The 23,244-nt window shown below is 43.1% G+C and overlaps 1 pseudogene; it reads right to left on the bottom strand.

The window, feature by feature from the left end:
- The window catches only part of LOC142209930 (uncharacterized), a 520,021-nt pseudogene that overhangs the window by 148,695 nt on the left and 348,082 nt on the right, over positions 1-23,244 (bottom strand).

Raw genomic sequence — 23,244 nt, 5'->3', positions numbered from 1 at the left:
CCCATCCCCCGACGGCATATTTTGATTTTCGTTTTTGACTCCCCTCCTTCCAGACCCCATAACTTTTTTATGTCTCCACTCTCGGAGCCATATGACATCTTAATGTTTGCGGGACAAATTGTTCTCCATGATGCCGCCATTAATTATTCTATATATATTCTATTTTATTTTTTTTCTCTGTGCGCCCTCATGTGTGGCTGCCTTTTGTTTCAGCTGCTACAAACTAAACTGATCTTTCTCTCTCCTTTCCTATCTTACACTCCTTGTCTATCACTATAAGGAACATTAGTATGCTGGATCTGCTGGACTAATATTGCTGGACTGAAATTGCGGCAGAACACTTTTTCAAAGGAATCTTTTGAGCCTTTTGTTTGTGTGGGACAATGTCTTCACACACACAGGGGAGACGTGTGTACACAAAGCAGGCTTTGTTACAGCTTATGGCTGCAGGACAGGACAGCAAGCACACTCTCATCATCCCACATGAGCTAAGAAGGAAACTCAGGCGTTTTAGGAAACATGGATGGCGGGCCGGTGTGTCAAAACAGGCAAGGAAAAATTACAACAAGCATGTGATTACGGCTATCATGGGGAATGTGAGATCAATTGTGAATAAGATGGATGAACTGACAGCACTGACCAGACATCAACAGGAGTTTCGTGAGTGCAGTATGATGGTTTTTACAGAGACTTGGCTTACTGAAATCACTCCGGACACACTCGCCTCCTTGGTGGGCTTCAAACTTCTTCGTGCGGACAGGACGCTGGAGAGCGGTAAGCGCAAGGGAGGAGGGGTCGCAATATTTGTGAATGAGAGATGGTGTAATCCAGGACATGTTGTAGTTAAGAAACAAATGTGTGGAAAGGATATTGAACTGCTAGCCGTGAGCATGAGACCTTATTACCTGCCAAGGGAACTATCACATGTTATCGTACTAGCTGCATATGTTCCCCCCTCTGCTAAAGCTGACACTGCCTGAGAGGTCCTCCATGCTGCTGTGAGCGAGCTGCAATCATCTCACCCCCATGCCCTGCTCCTAGTGTCTGGAGACTTCAACCACGTCTCCCCAGCATCCACTCTACCAGGCTTCACCCAGTATGTAACCTGCCATACAAGAGACAGCAAAACGCTGGACTTGCTCTTTGCCAATGTAAGGGATGCATATAACTCATCTGCCCTACCGCCCCTAGGCAGATCAGATCACAACCTGGTACATCTGTGACCCACATACATTCCACTGGTGCGCAGAGAACCGGCGGTTACCTGTACAGTGAAGATTTGGTCAGAGGGAAGTGTCGAGTCTCTAAAGGACTGTTTTAATATAACTCTATGGGAAGTGTTTCAAGACTCATTTCCAGAGGACATTGAGGGGCTCACACACTGCATAACAGACTACATTAATTTCTGTGTGGACAGCACGGTACCAACTAGAAAGGTGAGGTGTTTCTCCAATAACAAACCATGGATCAACTCTGAGATTAAAACTCTTCTTAAGGAGAAAAAGCGAATTTTTAGGTCTGGGGACAAAAATGGCCTGGGGGCGGTGCAGAAACAACTAAGACAACTGATCAGAGAAGGGAAAGCCAACTACAGGCGGAAGATGGAACTACAGATGGGGGAGGGTAGAGTCTCAAAGGTCTGGGACAGTCTGAAGGTGATATCCGGACATAAACAAATGGCAGCTCATCAGATTGAAGCTGACAGGAAGTGGCTTAATGAGCTTAATCTATTCTTCAATAGATTCGACTCCAAACCAACTCCCCCCTCACAAGCAATCCCCCTCCCCTCACACACCAAGACCCAACCCCCTCCGACTGGCAGTAATTTGCAATCCGAATGTCTGATCCTCAAAGAGTCTCTGGTGTGTTGGGAAATCAAGAGGATTAAGGCAGACAAGGCCGGAGGGCCCGATGGGATAAGCGCAAGAGTTCTTAAAATGTGCAGTGACCAGCTGTGTTGTATTATTATGCACATGTACAATATGAGTCTAAAGCTGGGAGTGGTACCTCAACTGTGGAAAACATCTTGTGTGGTACCAGTCCCAAAGAAACCCAACCCGATGGACTACAATGACTACCGACCTGTAGCACTGACATCCCACCTGATGAAGGTCCTAGAGAGACTGGTCCTGACACACCTACGCCACCTAGTGAGCTCCGCTCTGGACCCCCTCCAGTTTGCCTACCGGCCGGGCATTGGGGTAGATGACGCCATCATCCACCTTCTTCATAGAGCTCTCTCTCACCTGGAGAAACCCGGGAACACTGTGAGAATAATGTTCTTTGATTTCTCCAGTGCGTTCAACACCATTCAGCCAGAGCTACTGAGGGAGAAGCTGAACCTTGGTGGAGTGGACCATCACCTGTCCAACTGGATCCTAGACTACCTGACAAATCGCCCTCAGTATGTGAGAGCCCAGGACTGTGTGTCTGACACTGTGATCTGTAGTACGGGGGCACCACAAGGTACAGTTCTTGCCCCATTTCTCTTCACACTCTACACTGCTGACTTTAGGCACAACTCCTCCAGCTGTTACTTACAGAAGTACTCTGATGACTCTGCTATAGTCGGCCTTATCACTGATGGCGACGATAAGGAATACAGAGACTTACCCGGGATTTTGTTGAATGGTGCCAGCAGAACCATCTCAGGATTAATGCTGGGAAGACCAAGGAGATGGTGGTGGACTTTGGGAAACGGAGGAGTGCTCCGACCCCGGTGGAGATCCAAGGAACATGTATTGCGATAGTCAGGACCTATAAGTATCTGGGTGTGCTCCTCAATAATAAACTAGACTGGGCTGATCACCTGGAGGCGCTGCACAGAAAGGGCCACAGCAGACTCTACCTGCTCAGGAGGCTGAGGGCCTTCGGAGTCCAGGGGACACTTCTTAGGGCCTTCTTCAACTCTGTGGTTGCCTCAGCCATCTTTTTCAGTGTGGCCTGCTGGGGGAGCAGTATATCAACCAGGGACAGAAATAGACTTGACAGGCTGATCAGGAGGGCCAGCTCTGTCCTGGGGATCCCCTTGGACCCAGTACAGGTGGTGGGTGACAGAAGGATACTGTCCGTGGTGACCTCCATGTGGGAGAACAAATCCCACCCCATGTATGAGACCTTGATGGCACTTGGCAGCACTGTAAGTGACCGTCTGCTCCACCCCAAGTGTGAGAAGGAGCGCTATCGCAAGTCCTTTCTTCCAACCGCGACCAGGCTGTATAATCTACATCAGACCAAGCGAAGATCACTCCGCACAGAGAACTAATGATTATGAATGTCCTCCTTCTTTCTTCTCTGTTCCTTAGCTGCTCTGTTAGGGCTAGTTCACACGTGAACTGCCCGCGCGGGTTTTGACACAGAGAGAGACGCGGCGAGCCGCGTCTCTCTCTTGTCAAAACCCGCCCGCCGCGACCATCGCTGTCGCGGCTTAACCCTCTGCTGTCGGCTCAAATGAATGAGCCGACATAGGAGGGAGCTGCGGGGGGCGGAAGCAGCAGCTCGCCGCTAGCGGAGAACAGAAGCCCGGCGGTCTCCATAGACCACCATTATAAGGGGAGGTTTTGGACGCGAAATCCGCTGTCAAAAACCTCCCCTTATACTCACGTGTGAACTAGCCCTTACTTAGGACTCCTAGTATATCTTTCTCAGCATATGTGTGTCTACTACTTCTGTAATATTTACAGTGTATTATCATGTATCTGTATTACTATGCAGCTGAAACATACTGAAATTTCCCCACTGTGGGACTATTAAAAGGATTATCTTATAATGTACTGGGAAGCTGGAAAAAAAAGTCAGAATGAAGTGGATCTGAAGAAAAGGTGCATTTGTGCGACATTCTTACGGGCTTAGTTTTTACGGCGTTCACTGTGCAGCCTAAATGACATGTCACCTGTATTCTATATTTCAGTACGACTCCAGGGATACCAAATTTATATGGTTTTATTTACATTTCAAACCCTTAACAAAAATCCAAAACTGTGTTAAAAAAATTTTGCTCTAACAGTTGCGATATTCTGACACCCGTAACTTTTTTATACTTCCGTGAATAGGGATGCATAAGGTGTCTTAAATTATATGATTTTGGGGAATAACTTTTGCTTTGATCACTTTTTATTAAGATTTTTATCAGAGGCAAAACTGGCGGTTTGGCACTTTTGACTTATTCTCCCGCTATAGCGTTTATCGTACGGGACAAATATTTGTATAGATTTCTAGACCGTGAGTTTACAGACACAGGGATAACTAATGTCTATGTGTTTCACAGTATTTAAGTAATTTTATATGCGTTCTAGGGAAGGGGGGTGATTTGAACTTTTAATATATTTAAAAATATATATACATATATATTTTTTTTTACTTTTTTAAAAACTTTTTTTTGCATTTCATATACCCCCTTGTGGTCTTGAACTCCAGGGGATCTGATCTAATCCATCGTATGACATCCCGGGGAGCCTTCACAAGGCTCCTTGCTGTCATGGCAACATGACGCCCGCTCCGGACCTTGTTCCGGGTGTTGGCGATCACAGGGAAAATGGTGGCGCCCATGCGTCGCCAGGAAAATGGCGCCTTGGTCAGCTTTGACTGTGGCGCCGGAGTGGTTAATGCCCGCGATCGGTGTTGGCAACGACCGGGGGCATTAGTGCTGGGTGTCTACTGTCGGGAAGGGGTTAAAGGAGTTCCCTCTACCAGCCCATAGGCCTACCGCAGGGTACTGCAGTAGCCATTGCAGTAGAGGAAAAAAAGGATCCAGCACCCAGAACTCTTGTAAATGATAATTGGATTAAAACTTCGCTTTTATTGTTCACATTAAAAGTTCGGACATCTCAAAGTGATATAGTCCATATGCAGAGGTGGTACTGTTTAACGCCGACGCATTTCAGTGCCGTGTCACCTTAATCATGGCTATGATCACTTTGAGATGTCCGAACTTTTAATGTGAACAATAAAAGCGAAGTTTTAATCCAATTATCATTTACAAGAGTTCTGGGTGCTGGATCCTTTTTCCTCTACTGCAATTGCTACGGCTCCAGCCGGAGGGATCCCATTACCTGTGCATCCAGGAGGACTCTCCAGGAGAACACCGTAAAAATGGAACTGTAAGTCAACAGTTTTTCTTCTTTTTTATTTTGGCACTGTCTAACAACTGCTTCATTATTAAGGGGCTGAGTGCATGCCATATTTTTCCACATACTGCAGTAGCCATGCCAGCCTGAAGCCTGGCTGTAGCCTTCTGTACTGCCATGTACATAGTACTATTATGCCTAAAAGACTGAATATCAGTATTACACTGTATTATACAAGTGATCAAGGCATCTCAGGGGGACTAAAGAAAAATGTAAATCATGTAAAAACAAAAGTTTAATAAAATGTTGAATGAGATGAAAACTACAGCTTGTCCTGCAAAATATATGCCCCGTGTAAAGCTTGATCGATTGAAAAATTAAAAAGTTGTAGCATTTAGAATATGACGCCGCAAAAAGAAAATATTTATTTTACAAAAATGTTTCTATCATGCAAGATTAATAAAACATGAAAATCACCATATAAATTATACACTTCCCCCCTGCAAAGAGTTTCTATCTACTGCCCGTTTTTGCATGGGTTTCCTCCCAGACTCCAAAGACATACTGATAGGGGAAAAAAAAAGATATAAATTAATCCCCTTATTGTGCCTTTCTCTACATGCGTTTTCGTTGAGACTCATGTCTCAGTCGTATAGACTCAAGTTATGGGTTATTAGCGGCCCGAATGTTTTCCCTATTTTGTGTTCTTACAGTTTGCACTGCTATATATCTGACTTACTAGAGAAATTGTTCTGCCCTGTTTATACGACATTGTTACCTTTTTCTTTGTATAAATTGTTTAGCCTGCTCACTTTCACCTTGTGATGTGACGTGAGCACAATTTCTTGATCTGTCCCCCCCCTTATGTACTTTTGAAAACCCTAATAAAAATACTTGAAAAAAAAAAAAATATAAATTAAATACTTCCCACATTCCCACATACTTCCCACAAGAAAATTTTGTTGAATGTTTCCCACGTTCAAATTTCTGAACATGACAATGGTTTACCTCTTGTGTGAATTCTCTGATGTGTAACAAAATGTGATTTCCACCTAAAATATTCTCCACATTCTGAACAAGAATATGGCTTCTCCCCTGTGTGAATTTTCTGATGTGTAACAAGATTTGATTTAGATATAAAACATTTCCCACATTCTGAACATGAATATGGCTTCTCCCCTGTGTGAGATCTGTAATGTTTAACAAGAACTGATTTTCTTGTAAAACATTTCCCACATTCTGAACATGAATATGGCTTCTCTCCTGTGTGAGATCTGTAATGTTTAACAAGAACTGATTTTCTTGTAAAACATTTCCCACATTCTGAACATGAATATGGCTTCTCTCCTGTGTGAGAACTGTAATGGTTAGCAAGAACTGATTTTCTTGTAAAACATTTCCCACATTCTGAACATGAATATGGCTTCTCCCCTGTATGAGATCTGTGATGTTTAACAAGATATGATTTAATTTTAAAACATTTCCCACATTCTGAACATGAATATGGCTTCTCCCCTGTGTGAGATCTGTGATGTTTAACAAGATCTGATTTAGATGTAAAACATTGAAACTATACAATGAAACTATAACTGAAACGTTGGTTTCTATGATGAATCCCAACTGCGTCTGACCAATCCCACTGACTATAATTGGGTCCAATGACTTTCCCCCACTAGCCTGGTATTTTATAAGCAGTTTTGCCGTATTCTGCTACATAGTCCTTACTACAGGGTGATTCAAAAAGGAAGGTGCAAAACTATCGGCCTGTACTTCTAGGAACATCAGTGGTAAATGGTCAGAGGCTAAAAATCAAGGCAAAACTGGCTTATAGTCCATTGTTATTGTTAATATTAATTATTAAAACTGGATCCTTAAAATACCCTAAATTCCAATTGTCACTACAGCAGTATAATGGTGAACATAGAATGAAAGAAATTGGAAGTCTTACCAAAGTCAATAGGAGGGGTATCCACATTGGTGGAGCATCATAGGGAAGAACAGAAAATCCCTATTTTTACCCTATACGGTTTTGTCCTTAACGCACCCCATTTAGCACACGTAACACATTGAAATCAATGGGATTCTGTTTTGCAGCGCTGACTCTGACATGAGTTTACATGTCAGAATCAACTCTGCGTTACATAGTGGGAAGGACCCTTAGAATTGGGGTAGTAGCAGGATCGGGATTCTATGTAGGTGAGGATATAACGTATTGTTCCATCTTTACCTGTGCTGGGCTGGCTGTCACCTTGTATGTATACAGAACATTATATTTTAGAATTGGGGTAGTAACAGGATGGGGACTTTATGTAGGTGAGGATAATGTGGGTCAGGTGTCAAAGATGTCTGTGCTGAAAACTTTACAGAGACAAGTCACTGCTGGAAGAATTGTTCATGGCGGTCCAGAGGGAAGAGACGAGAAATGTGAACCAGACGTCACATGTAACTCACAAAATGTAACTGCACTGTATTCACCTAAATGATCTGTAGAGCCGATATCTGCCATTGTACGGTCACTGTATAGTAATAATATCGATAGAACTGCTTGGGGGCCCACGTGGATATGTTTGTCCCCTGTGCCAAACCATTAGCTATGCCTCTGGCACCACCGTTTTGGGGTAGATTGCTGGCCCCTGAAACAGTATCCATTGCCATGACAGCTAGAAGCCTACTGAAGGATCCCAGGCTTGCCTTTGTACAGCTTCTATTACAAGCTCCTCTGTGCAGTCTCCAATAGATGTGCAGTAATTTTTGCAATGCATTGATTTGTGGGTGGAGAACCAAAAAAAATTAAGGTTTGGTTGAACCCAAAGTGGTTGTTTGATAAAATTCATAAAGAACTGGCTCATTATGAACCAATTCCTCATCTCTAGTTACTACTCACCTGGGCAATCACCTGTAGGAATGTCCTCCGTACTCTCCTCATCACCCCTCACATAAGTCTCCGGAGCATTAATATTGTTCAGATCTTCACCCAGATACAAAAGCTGTGAAACAAATATTGTAAAGTCACCAGATGGAGAAGTCACATGGGATGTTTTATAGGAGAAGAAAAGATCATTCATTATCATGACCACCAAAAATGACAGCAGGAGTTATCTGACCAAATAGCTGTAGGTCTCCTGGATAAATCCACCATGTTGGTTCCTTATTCCAACCAGCAGCCTCCATAGCAAGAGAACTGTGAGAAGATCCAGACAACATGTCATGTCTATGGTCATCTTTATCTTGCCATCTCCACCTTTCTTATTACACAAGTACAAAACATCTAATACTGTGAGATAAAACCAGACTGACCACGAGACCTTCACAGCCCTTCTACAGGGCGGAGGAAGATTTCATGTCACCTTATCTCCATCTACCTGATCATCCTGGAGGACATTTTCTTCCTTACAGTCCTGTGGTAGAAGAGGACTTGGACATCTCTCCAGTGATGTTCTCTTACTGGATGGAACTGGAGGAAACACATACAGGGACTGAATTCATTCTTTCCATACAGATAATGAGAGGCCGTGTGTATTTAGTCATGGCTATTACCTGCTGATGTGAGGGGCTGCTGATCCTCCATCATCACCTCCTTGTACACATCTTTGTGTCCTTCTAAATACTCCCACTCCTCCACGGAGAAATAGACAGTGACATCCTGACACCTTATAGGAACCTGACAACACAATGATACAGTCATCAGCAGATCCCTTCATAGAGCTCCTGTATAATGTCCCAGCATTCCCAGCAGTGTCACCTCTCCAGTCAGCAGCTCAATCATCTTGTTGGTGAGTTCTAGGATCTTCTGTCCATTGATCTCCTCCTGTATCAGTGGGTGAGGTAGAGGCCCCGGGATTGGGCTCAGGGTTCTCCCCCATCTTTCAGATACAGGAGCCTGACAGCGCCCACTAGAGGTCTTCTTCACTACTGTGTAATCCTGTTTATGGAGAGACACATTAATAAATATCACTCCATCCATTCCCAGAGTCCCTCACCTCTCCAGTCATATCATCTGTTATTACTATAGATAAGAATGATGTAATGTGACATCATCAGAATCTCTCACCTCTCCAGTAAGCTGGTGCAGGATCTCTAAGGTGAGATGTAATATTTTCTCCGCCATCTTGTCCTTATCCACTGAGAGGATCCTATACTGTAGGAACATGATTGGAAAGAATATAAGTCAATGTAAAGTCATATACAATGCCATGTATATATAGACTATTCCTGGAGATAATAAGATATAACATGAGGAGATAATACGGGTAGATCTTGTATATTCTCTCTCTGTATATGGATTGGGGCAGAAGCTGAATAACTCTTTACAGTAGTTTGTGTGGATATGGGCTGGGTAAATGAACACGTACTTGACAGCCGCTATGTAGCACATGGTGACGTATTATTGCATCACTGTCACTACATGGTCTTACTTAGAGATGGGCAAACCTAACAAGATGTGTTTCAGGTTGAACAAGTTCGGATAAAACTGGAAGTGAAATTATTATTATTGACTTCAGTGGGAGCCGCTCACTTCTTTTTTCTGCTAACTAGTAGTGGGAAAAAAAAGCGAGATGATCTATCTTGCCGCAGATTCCGCAACTGACTCAGCCACAGCATCCGTGGCGCGAGACTCCCTTTCAATTAGTCCCATTCATTCAGGCCTAATCTGGAGCGGAATGCAACAACGGGATGCTGGTGCACTGCATTGTGGCTAGCCGCCTGGTATGGTTCACACGTGGAATCCAATTTCCGCCATGTGAACATACCCCAAGAGGCCTCTATGTATGACAAAGATTTTGCAATTAAATCACATGGTGAATGGTATAAATACAATTGTAAAACAATATAGTATACCCCAGAATAGTTCCTGAAAATATTTAACTGAATCTGCAAAAAAACCCAAGCCCATGTGCAGCTCTTACTGGAACACAAAAATCTAATATTATTTACCATGATAGACCTGACCCAGAGGAAAAAGGATCATTTTTTTTCTGCTGCTCTGTAAATAGTGTAAAGTAATGGTGGAAATAATGTTTTGTTTTCTGTCCCCCAACCATTCCCCAAAAAGTCAATCAATAAATTATATGTACCAGACAATATTGCCATGAAAAATGACAACTTGTCCCGTGAAAAACAAGTCCTCATACATCTACAGTGGACAAGTAATACAGCTCTGGCTGCTGGAACACAGTAATGTAAAATCTCCATAATGGGCTCAGTAATAAAGAGGAAAGGAAGGGACTTCAGCCCCATCTGTGTCCTGTACAATGCAGATGGAGGACAATGGTGAAGGATCATTCAGTCCCTGTCTCTGCTCGTAGCAGATTGGAAGCAGCAGAGGAGATGTAGTGACATTGTACCTTCTGCTCCCAAACCACCGGAAGCAGAGATCAGAGTGGACTGCGGTGGGGGAAGGGGAGTGTTAGTTTTTATTTGTGTATTGTCTGTGGGGAACAGAAGGAGAAGACATTATACTGCGGGGAGCACAATGAGGGGGCATTATACTGCGGGGAGCACAATGAGGGGGCATTATACTGCGGGGAGCACAATGAGGGTGCATTATACTGCAGGGAGCACAATGAGGGGGCATTATACTGCGGGGAGCACAATGAGGGGGCATTATACTGCGGGGAGCACAATGAGGGTGCATTATACTGCAGGGAGCACAATGAGGGGGCATTATACTGCGGGGAGCACAATGAGGGTGCATTATACTGCAGGGAGCACAATGAGGGGGCATTATACTGCGGGGAGCACAATGAGGGGGCATTATACTGCGGGGAGCACAATGAGGGTGCATTATACTGCAGGGAGCACAATGAGGGGGCATTATACTGCGGGGAGCACAATGAGGGGGCATTATACTGCAGGGAGCACAATGAGGGGGCATTATACTGTGGGGAGCACAATGAGGGGGCATTATACTGCGGGGAGCACAATGAGGGGGCTTAACCCCTTCCCGACATCCTCCGTAATAGTATGGCGCATGTCGGGTGTGTAACTATGGCAACCGCCATAGCCGCCGGGTGTCTACTGCTTTAAGCTGTAGACAACCGGCTCTAATGTATCCGATTGGTCCCCGAACCGATCGGAGGCATTAACCCCTCCAGCGCCACGGTCAAAGGAGCCAGAGGCGCCATTTTCCCGGCGGCACATGGGCGCCGCCATTTTGCCGGTGATCGCCGGCTCCTGGAGCATGCTCCAGGGCCGACATCACGTTGTCATGACAGCCGGGAGCCTTTACAAGGCTCCCCGGCCGGTCTACAAGCTCTATCTTTTGCAGGCTGGTCTATGCAGCCTGCAAAAGAGAGGATGATTTTTTTACAATGCATTAGCATTGTAATGCATTGCATTAGTGATCAGACCCCCTGGGGTTTAAGACCCCTAGGGGGTCTAATAAATGCAAAAAAAAATGTTAAAAAAAGTAAAAAAAAAATATAAAAAATTATAAAAAGTATTAAAAATTAAAATCACCCCCCTTTCCCTAGAACACATATAAAAGTAGTTAAAAACTGTGAAACACATACATGTTAGGTATCCGTTTGTCCGAAATCGCCCGCTCTACAAATCTATAAAAATATTTTTCCTGTTCGGTAAACGCCGTAGCAGGAAATATAGTCAAAAGTGCCAAACCGCCGTTTTTTCACTCTTTTGATTCTGATAAAAATTTGAATAAAAAGTGATTAAAGCAATAATATTTCCCGAAAATGGTAGAACTAAAAAGTACACCCGGCCCCGCAAAAAAAGACGCCCTTTTTTAAGGGGTCAAAATGTAAATACAACCATATAAATTTGGTATCCCTGGAACCGTACCGAAACACAGAATACAGGGGACATGTCATTTTGGCTGCACAGTGAACACCGTAAAACCAAAGCCCGTAAGTAAGTCGCAGAAATGCATTTTTTCTTCAAATCCACCCCATTCTGATTTTTTTTCCAGCTTCCCAGTACATTCTACAGAATAATTAATGGCGGCATCATGAAAAAAAATTTGTCCCGCAAAAATTAAGACCTCATATGGCTCTGAGAGCGGAGAAATAAAAAAGTTATGGGGTTTAGAAGGAGGGGAGTCAAAAAACAAAAATGGGACATGAATGACTGGGACATTACACTGTGTGTTGGTCACAATGCCATGTCTGGGCTACTAAAGGGGCATATTGGGGCATGTGCGGGTTGATGTGGCTCAGTAATCCTAACAATGACCGTGACTATACGCACACATTATATATATAGATATATACACACTGACCTCCACCTGTACACTATATATATAGGAGAGGAGGAATCGTCCTGCTGTTGTCCTGGAAGAGCTAAAGGACCTGTGATGATGTCATGACCATGTTATCATGTGTGGGAGGAGTCAGATTCCTTGTTACTTTGCTGGAACAGCTAAAGGACCTGTGATGATGTCATAGTCAGTGCCCGGCATTTGTAGGCAATGTATGAAATGAGAGAATCGTTCCGTACGTTGCCTAGATGTTGTATAGAAGGCCGAATGCTATTTAGGCAAAGTATGAACCAAAACGAGCTGCTCCGTGAAGTGGCGTGAAATGTAGTGATAACAGTCCGTGACATCATACTGGATAGTACTGACTCCTTCTGTAACAGGATCAATGAGTTGACTTTGTTTCCTACAATCATCATCATCACATACGTAGCGATTCAGCAACCGATTGGATATTCGATGTCAAAGTCTGAATGTTTCGGTCTCAAGGACCTTCATCTGCATGACATCTAAAATTAGAATATACATTAGCCATATATTATCATATTTAGTGTAATCAGATAAAGTAATAAAAACCATGTGACTTCAAAATTTGGGTATTAATATAAAAGTATAACACCATAATCATCAAGTATATAAAAAAGTCACACAATATACAAATACTATAGAATTCAAATGAAGTACAGCAGTAAGACAAAAGACAAAAAAAAGATTATGGAATAAAGTTTTTGATACATTGAATTTTGGTGTGCTGATGTATTATACTACAACTAGAAGAGGAGGCGGCTGCTCTGTCCCCGTCCTTCAAAGGATCGCAGGTAGGCGAGTACAACTATGAATTTTTCTGTTTGGGGGGGGGGGTTATTTATGGAGCATTATGGTTATAAAGAGGATCATTTATATTAAGGGTAATTATGGGGCATTATGGCTATAAAAGGTGGAATCATTAGGTTGTCCAGGATAACAATTTTTTATATTAGGCCAGGGAAGGTGAAAAAATAAAAAAAAATTAAGCAAAAACACTCACCTGTCCCTGCTGCTCTGGTTTCTCGCAGCTTGATCCGGTCCTGCTGCTCTAGTGTTTTCTTGTGGGGAAAGTTCCTGCCGCACATGACCTCTGAGGCCAATCAGCGACCACAGGAAAGGGACACGGGACGTCTCAGTGCAGTGAGAATTTCCGCCACATGAAAACACCAGAGCGGACCAGAACGCGCTGTAAGGAAGGGTTCACACCACCGTTGGATTCTGTTATGAAGGTGTTCTTTTTAAAAAAACGAACACCTATTGTAATGGACACAAACAGACTTCAACATTCAAAAAATAACAGACACATCCGTCTGTTTTTTCTAACGGAAAGAAAAGTCCTGCATGTAGGATTTTTTTTGTCCGCTGGAAAAAAAACGGACTTGGGTATAAATGGACACAAGATAAAATCCCATTGAAATGAATGGAAATTTTAATGGATTTCTGATGGTTTATTTAGTGTACATTGCTAAAATCTTGCTACGGACATTGCTGACGGTCACGGTAGTGTGAATGCCCCCTAACATACTAGAGCACCGGAGACTGGCGAGTGTGGTTTTTGTGGTGTCCTTGAGATCTAGAGTGTGACCATGTAATGTCCCTGTTGCAGAATGGATATGGCAGATCTTACTGTCTCCATGCGGAGTCTTCTTTTGAGGCTATGTCTGTTGAAGTATCTTAAGTTGATTATCATTCTCCAGTCCCCTGAAGAATTTGGCACCAATAAATCTGGAGAATAGATGCCAGACCCTCGATGAAGAACTGGGACCTCCTTCAATACATATTTCTGCAGATCTTCCGTAACTGATTTTTGAAGTACTTCCTAGCAGATGATAACCTGACCTTCCGCATGGAAGCTTTGTTCATAAAATCAGATCCTAAACAAATGTTCTTCATTGAGGACAACAAGTCATCTCTGGAAACTCCGGAATCAATATCTTTCCATAACTGGGAAAGATCCGCACATAGCTCCCTCACTGGAAGTGACCCCAACAGAGCAATGGTCAGAAGCAGCTGAATAAGATCACCTAAGAAAGCATTCTGCCCTCCTGTCCATCGGATCCTGTAGGTTGGATCCATCATCCGAGGGTAGTATAGGCAGCAAGAAAACTTCATTACCTCAATATAGACTATTGGTGGTGAACCCCATTTCACAAACTTGTCCTAGGAAATAGGAAATAAAGTTTAATAATTCCTGGATAGTACAACGGCTCTCTCCGGGTGCTTTCATTCAGCCATCATTGCTTTTTGCAACTTGCATCCACTGTAAATGCCCTAAGCCCCCTATGCTGAAGCTTCCACAGGATCAACATCAACCTGAGCTGATAGATTTAATAAGCTTCTGAAGAATAGGTCTCATCTAGAACTTAGAACTCCTCATCCAAGTGTAATACTGATCTAAATGGCTCAGCGCGTCTGGGCTTTTTAAGATGTAGAATCCTTTAGCTCCTTCGTTCAGTCTTGGACATATTCCTTTACCCAAATTACTACATCTTTGATAGACGGTTCATCAGCGGGACCCTTGGGACGATACTGACGGCAGGTGTTCTACTCAGATCTGTCAGGTAGCGGAATCTCAAAAATTCTGCAGGAGAGATATTTCCATTTGGAAGATGTTTTTCTTCTAAAGGACTCCCCATCACCAGAGGCCGAGGATGACATCTATTTAAATAGAATAAAAAATAATATTCTGCAATAACAGGAAATGAAAAAAGAAAAAATAATAGCAAGAGGAGTTTGAGCATAAAGAAACGTAAGTGGCCTTTCATGGCCCAGATGGGAATAGTCCTGTCTCTACCTCCCTGATGTGGCACAGACAGCCAAATGCGACAGGTTTACACCGTTTCTTTAACTCCGGGAGAGGTAAATGGTAGTAACTAGAGATGAGCGAACAGTGTTCTATCGAACACATGTTCGATCGGATATCAGGGTGTTCGCCATGTTCGAATCGAATCGAACACCGCGTGGTAAAGTGCGCCAAAATTCGATTCCCCTCCCACCTTCCCTTTTTTGCACCAATAACAGCGCAGGGGAGGTGGGACAGGAACTACGACACCGGGGGCATTGAAAAAAATTGGAAAAAGTCATTGGCTGCCGAAATCAGGTGACCTCCATTTTAGACGAATAGTGGATTTCAAATCCGGGTCATATGAGAATGTGAACTTTGTGACTATGAGACAGGGATAGCTGTACAGGCAGGGATAGCTAGGGATAACCTTTATTTAGGGGGGAATGTTATTAAAAATAACTTTTTGGGGCTCTATCGGGTGTGTAATTGTGATTTTTGTGAGATAAACTTTTTCCCATAGGGATGCATTGGCCAGCGCTGATTGGCCGAATTCCGTACTCTGGCCAATCAGTGCTGGCCAATGCATTCTATTAGCTTGATGAAGCAGAGTGTGCAAAAGGGTTCAAGCGCACCCTCGGCTCTGATGTAGCAGAGCCGAGGCTGCACAAGGGTTCAAGCGCACCCTCGGCTCTGATGTAGGAGAGCCGAGGGTGCACTTGAACCCTTGTGCACCCTCGGCTCTGCTACATCAGAGCCGAGGGTGCGCTTGAACCCTTGTGCACACACTGCTTCATCAAGCTAATAGAATGCATTGGCCAGCGCTGATTGGCCAATGCATTCTATTAGCCCGATGAAGTAGAGCTGAATGTGTGTGCTAAGCACACACATTCAGCTCTACTTCATCGGGCTAATAGAATGCATTGGCCAGCGCTGATTGGCCAGAGTACGGAATTCGGCCAATCAGCGCTGGCTCTGCTGGAGGAGGCGGAGTCTAAGATCGCTCCACACCAGTCTCCATTCAGGTCCGACCTTAGACTCCGCCTCCTCCAGCAGAGCCAGCGCTGATTGGCCGAATTCCGTACTCTGGCCAATCAGCACTGGCTAATGCATTGTATTGGCGTGATGAAGCAGTGCTGAATGTGTGTGCTTAGCACACACATTCAGCTCTACTTCATCGGGCTAATAGAATGCATTGGCCAATCAGCGCTGGCCAATGCATTCTATTAGCGTGAACTGAGTTTGCACAGGGGTTCTAGTGCACCCTCGGCTCTGCTACATCAGATTGCTACATCTGATGTAGCAGTGCCGAGTGTGCATCAGATGTGTAGTTGAGCAAAACTGACTCAGCACTGCTAAGTCTCTGCATTCGCATAGGAATGCATTGGCCAGCCTTCGGCTAATCAGCGCTGGCTCTGCCGGAGGAGGCGGAGTCTAAGGTCGGACCTGAATGGAGACTGGTGTGGAGCGATCTTAGACTCCGCCTCCTCCAGCAGAGCCAGCGCTGATTGGTCGAGTTCCGTACTCTGGCCAATCAGCACTGGCCAATGCATTTCTATGGGGAAAAGTTAGCTTGCGAAAATCGCAAACTGACAGGGATTTCCATGAAATAAAGTGACTTTTATGCCCCCAGACATGCTTCCCCTGCTGTCCCAGTGTCATTCCAGGGTGTTGGTATCATTTCCTGGGGTGTCATAGTGGACTTGGTGACCCTCCAGACACGAATTTGGGTTTCCCCCTTAACGAGTTTATGTTCCCCATAGACTATAATGGGGTTCGAAACCCATTCGAACACTCGAACAGTGAGCGGCTGTTCGAATCGAATTTCGAACCTCAAACATTTTAGTGTTCGCTCATCTCTAGTAGTAACTTTACGTAACTCCTGAGGTTAAAGGGATTCTACCATTAAACTACTTTTTTTTCTAATGAACACGTCGGAATAGCCTTAAGAAAGGCTATTTGTCTCCTACCTTTAGACGTGGTCTCCGCCGCACCATTCCGTAGAAATACCGGTTTTAACCGGTCTGCAAATGAGCTCTCCGCAGCAATCAGGGCGGGCCCCAGCACTGAAAGGCCGATGAGCGCATCCCCATTGCTGCCAGAGAGCTCTTTCCTGCGCCGCCTCCTTCTTCTGCAGCAACTCCGCCTCTTCTGGCTTCTCTTGCTCTTGTAGTTCTATAGAGGAGCATAAAGAGGCCACCCCAAAATGGCCGCCGGCCAGCTCCTTTATTGAACTGCAAGAGCGGCTACCCCAAAATGGCCGCCGGCCAGCTCCTGTATTAAACTGCAAGAGCCGCTCTTGCAGTTCAATACAGGAGCCTGCCGGTGGCCATTTTGGGGTGGCCTCTCTATGCTCCTCTATAGAACTACAAGAGGATCCTTACTGCTATTTCAAGCAGAGCTTCTTTACCTTTAGTTAGCTGTTGATCATCTAGAAGAATCCGATGCATTGGGTCTACATAAACAGCTGCCAAAGGGACGTTATTTTGTAATAGGAGCTCCTCTCTCCGTTTCATTGATGTAGCAATGCCACTTGCAATTAACCCTCCTCTTTGGGACAGGCGAAACATCAGGTTCTTCCACTCCTTTAAGAAAATACCTGGAGTAAAGTCCTCTGCTTGTAATCTTTTAGTCACTGTAAATGGGTGCTCTAGCAATTTTTCCAGCTCAGTCACCTGATTCCACTGACTTTCATTTAGCGTCAGTTGAGGGTTAGCCATGTCTACAAGAAAGGGTTTCAGTTCAACCAAGCGCTGAATCATTAAGTAAGTACTGCCCCATCGTGTGGCTTGATCAATAATTGCCCCTTTTCCAGCACGTCTCTTCAAAATTGAGTCAACTTTAGGGGTTCTGGCAACAGTAGCCAATTTTCTCACCTTGCCAATCAGTGCAGCAGCATGTCCTTCTTGCAGACTGTCTCTTATAGCCAGCTGTAGCGTATGCACAACACAGCGCATGTGATGAATGAAAGAACGTATTGACACAGTTTCAACAAGATCATCTAAGCTATCATGTTGCTGTTCATCTGAAGCAACTTCAGTTTGCTCCTCAGTTACAATACTGTGTTTCTCTATTTCAAACATTTCTGTGTCTGTGAACCCAGAATGTTCTTCTAGCTGCTGGTCACCATCATTACTCTCATTCATTAGCTTAATAGTACTTATCATATCTGAAGCATTGTCAGTTACGACAGAAAGAACTTGCTCTTTTTTAAGTTCATAGTCTTGCAGAACCATTTCCACCAAGACCTGGAGAAACTCACTGGTGTGATGAGCTTTGGTGTCTTTTACTGCCAATGTCTTGGTAACTATTTCATTTTTGTCACAAACAAATCGGACATTGATGGCAAAATAGTTCACTCTGTGACGTGTGCAGGCATCCATTTTAAGAAACAGAAAGCGTCCCTTGAGAGTTTTTTTAAGCTCTTCCTTTTGTTTAAAAGCTTCTTCGGTTACTAATTTTCGAATACTCTCTCTCTCCAGAGAAACACCAAGCTTGCGGGCCATTTCCCCATTTAGACACATAAAACCTGGTCGTGAAAATAATGAAATAGGCAGCACACTATCCTTTACAACAAGCTCTATGATCTGTTTTTTAAATGTATGTACTGTCATTGTCACAGTAACTTTGTCACTGACAAAATATCTTGCAACTGATGGCTGCAAAGTTCTCTGCTCCTTTGTTTGGCTGGAAGAGCTGGGCACTGGTTCATTGGTTTGGATGCAGTCTTTCTCATCCACTGCTTTCAGTACTTCTGGATGAAAGCGCTGTAAATGTCTCTTTAGATTAGAAGCTCTGGTAGGAGCATTTTTATCTTTGCCTGAATATGCACTAATCTTGGCTTCACAGCATTTGTTTTCGCCTGGATCATTTGTTATACACTGACAGACATAATGTTTTCTATCTTGAGTGATGGTGAAATGTTCAAATACAGATGATTTAATGTGACGCTTCTTTGACATTCTCAGGTTTTTAACCCCTTCCCGACATGCGCCGTAATAGTACGGCGCATGTCGGGTCTGTAATTATGGCGACCGCCCGGGAGCCGGGCGGCCGCCATAGCCGCCGGGTGTCTACTGCTTTAAGCTTTAACCGGCTCTAATGCCTCCGATCGGTCCCCGGACCGATCGGAGGCATTAACCCCTCTGGCGCCGCGGTCAAAGGCGCCGGAGGCGCCATTTTCCCGGCGGCTCATGGGCGCCGCCATTTTGGCCGGGATCACCAGCTCCTGGAGCATGCTCCAGGGCTGACGTCCCGTTGCCATGACAGCCGGGAGCCTTGTACAGACTCCCAGGCTTGTCTGCAAATCCTCTCTTTTACAGGCTGGTCTATGCAGCCTGCAAAAGAAAGGATGCTTTTTTGCAATGCATTGCAATGCATTAGCATTGTAATGCATTGCATTAGTGATCAGACCCCCTGGGGTTCAACACCCCTAGGGGGTCTAATAAATGCAAATAAAAAATTTAAAAAAAACGATAAAAAAAAATATAAAAAAATATAAAAAGAATTAAAAGTTCAAATCACCCCCCTTTCCCTAGAACACATATAAAAGTAGTTAAAAACTGTGAAACATATACATGTTAGGTATCCCCGCGTCCGAAATCGCCCGCTCTACAAATCTATAAAAATATTTTTCCTGTTCGGTAAACGCCGTAGCGGGAAAAATAGTCGAAAGTGCCAAACCGCAGTTTTTTCACTGTTTTGATTTGATAAAAATTTGAATAAAAAGTGATCAAAGCAATAACATTTCCCGAAAATGGTAGAACTAAAAAGTACAACCGGCCCCGCAAAAAAAGACGCCCTATGCATCCCCGTACACTTACGTATAAAAAAGTTACGGCCGTCGGAATATGGCGACTTTTAGAAAAAAAATTTTTTAACACAGTTTTGGAATTTTTTTTAGGGGTCAAAATGTAAATAAAACCATATAAATTTGGTATCCCTGGAACCGTACCGAAACACACAATATAGGGGACATGTCATTTTGGCTGCAGTGAACGCCGTAAAACCAAAGCCCGTAAGAAAGTCGCAGAAATGCATTTTTTCTTCAAATCCACCCCATTCTGAATTTTTTTCCTGCTTCCCAGTACATTATATAAAATAATTAATGGTAGCATCATGAAGAAAAATTTGTCCCGCAAAAATTAAGACCTCCTATGGCTCTGGGAGCGGAGAAATAAAAAAGTTATGGGGTTTAGAAGGAGGGGAGTCAAAAACGAAAAACGAAAATCAAAGAATGCCATCGGCGGGAAGGGGTTAATTCTGCTTTCACAATCCAAATGACAATTGTTTTTCCTAAAAACAATTGTACAAAATTATTGCCAGGTCGTACAACTGATATAGTGGTCAGTAATACTGTTATTATTCCTCATGTACTTACCGTTAACTGATGCAAAGCTGTTGAAAGGATAATACTTCTTACAATCTTCCTGTTCTGAGTAGCAGGCAGCTGTGAGATGTTTGGAAGACGCACACCTAGTAAACATCTAGTCTAGAGGAGGAGCTTTACTACTAAGAATTTGCAACACATTATCACTTTCAGTTTCATTTCATACATTGTAAGTAGGGGGGTTGGGGCAGCAAGGTTAACCAAGTATAAAAATACATAAGGGCAGTGTAGAACAGTGACACACAAGAAGTAAGAAATGTCTCTATCTCCAGAAGAACTGCTTATCACTGTTGTTCATAGTTTGATAGAACATATATATTTGAGTAACATTTATAAAATTCATATGAAAATTCAATTATGAAATATTAATACTTTATTTTAAAGCTGGAGTCGGAGTCGGTACATTTCTGCCGACTCCGACTCTGACTCCAACCAAAACTAACTCCGACTCCACGACTCCAATTCCACAGCCCTGGACAAACACAAAACATTTTTTGAAAAAATGCACTAAAACACATATTTGCATCTAAAACTCATGTTCAGTCTCACATTCATATACAAAATCCTATTAATATTATAAGTGTGAAAGTTTGTGAGTTTGGATGTTTGTGGGTTTGTGTGTTCGGATGTTTGTTAGTCAATCACGCAAAACCCGCTCGACCGATTTGGCTGAAATTTTGCACAAACATAGTTAATACACCCCATTGCGCAATAGGCTACTTTTCGTCACAATAGCGCACATATGTTTTTCCCAGGACCCCCACAAACCCCAAACTCACATCACCATCTCTGCAATCTCACACACTTTGGACCATAGCAAGCCACAAAATTCATATTGCCCTCTGCAGCCTCGCCCCTAACCCCACACAATCTCATATACATATACTTTACCACTTTGCCCCTCACCTTAACGATACTCCAGGAGGCTCTCTTTAACGCTCCGGAGCAGCCATGTTTGCCAACCCCCACCGCTATGACAATCCGCGACACCACCAACCCATGTCAATACCCCTAGGCGGTCTAATAAATGCAAAAAAATTTTTTTAAAAAAAGTAAAAAAAATATTAAAAACAAAAAAAAAAGGATTAAAAATTCAAATCACCCCCCTTTCCCTAGAACACATATAAAAGTAGTTAAAAACTGTGAAACACATACATGTTAGGTATCCCCGCGTCCAAAATCACCTGCTCTACAAAGCTATACAAATATTTTTCCTGTTCGGTAAACGCTGTAGCGGGAAAAATGGTCAAAAGTGCCAAACCACCGTTTTTTCACTGTTTTGATTCTGATAAAAATTTGAATAAAAAGTGATCAAAGCAATAACATTTCCTGAAGATGGTAGAACTACAAAGTACACCCAGTCCCGCAAAAAAAGACGCCATATACATCCCCGTACATGCACGTATAAAAAAGTTACGGCTGTTGGAATATGGCGACTTTTAGAAAAAAATGTTTTTAACAGTTTTGGATTTGTTTTTAAGGGGTCAAAATGTAACTAAAACCATATATATTTGGTATTCCCGGAATCGTAATGAAACACAGAATACAGGGGACATGTCATTTTGGTTGCACAGTGAACGCCGTAAAACCAAAGCCCGTAAGAAAGTCGGGGAAATGCATTTTTTCTTGAAATCCACCCCATTTTGAATTTTTTCCCTGCTTCCCAGTACATTATATAGAATAATTATTGGCGGCATCATGAAGAAAAATTTGTCCCGCAAAAATTAAGACCTCATATGGCTCTGGGAGCGGAGAAATAAAAAAGTTATGGGGTTTAGAAGGAGGGGAGTCAAAAACGAAAATCAAAAAATGCCATCGGCGGGAAAGGGTTAACTTCAAATACCTCTGTCCCAAAGTCACTATGTAAAGTTTCTCACAACACCGTATATATAGCAGCTCAAATACAAATTACCTTCAACACAAAAGTCTCACGTATTCTCTGAATTACAGCAAAAACAAGATACAAACTTACATTTCATATCCCATCCCTTATACACACTACGAAAACCTTACCCGCGCCTGTATATACCCACTGCTACAATCACCGCAGACGAAGTCGCGGGTACCAGCTAGTACATTTATAATAATAGCTTATGGTGTGTACAATGTGTATATATATACTATATGTACCTCAAACATCAACTACAACAAGAGCTCGGACTCCCAAAAACATGAATACAAAAGACAAGCAGGATTTTGCTGTTATTCACTAATATGATAAAAATCTATACTGCACCTAAAAAATCTAACTTTCTTGAGATTGCACAGCATACCATATATACCATATATAAAAACACAACTTAATGTTTCATATATACAACCACCTCCATGCAACGTTGTAGCAAGCAGAGATTGCTAGCAAAAATTGCGCAAAAATTCAATATTTCCACTAAAGTGTAACTCAAGCAATCCCTTTCTGCAAACAAAATGTACTTTCTAAAAAACTGCAATATGTGAGGAGTTCCTACAGACCATACATGTATATATTTACAGGGGCGGGTGTTAAATAAACGCCAAAATCGCAGAAATACGCCAACCCATTTTGTGCATGCAAATTAAATAGGACTTTACATAAAAATATTTTCCATCCCCTATAAAAATTTTAGCAACCTATACGTTCATCTCTAGTGATAATCGTTATCACTATTATTTTAGCGTGTAACAGACATCACTAGAGACACATTTTACTCTAGAAAGTTCAGGTATTGACAGAACAGGGATTGAGTGAAATTTAAACTTTATTCATGATTTTGTAGTGTGTTTGGTGCAA

Source organism: Leptodactylus fuscus, chromosome 6 (assembly GCF_031893055.1).
Source record: "Leptodactylus fuscus isolate aLepFus1 chromosome 6, aLepFus1.hap2, whole genome shotgun sequence".
Classification (NCBI taxonomy): domain Eukaryota; kingdom Metazoa; phylum Chordata; class Amphibia; order Anura; family Leptodactylidae; genus Leptodactylus; species Leptodactylus fuscus.
This window is presented reverse-complemented; position numbering and strand designations above follow the sequence as displayed.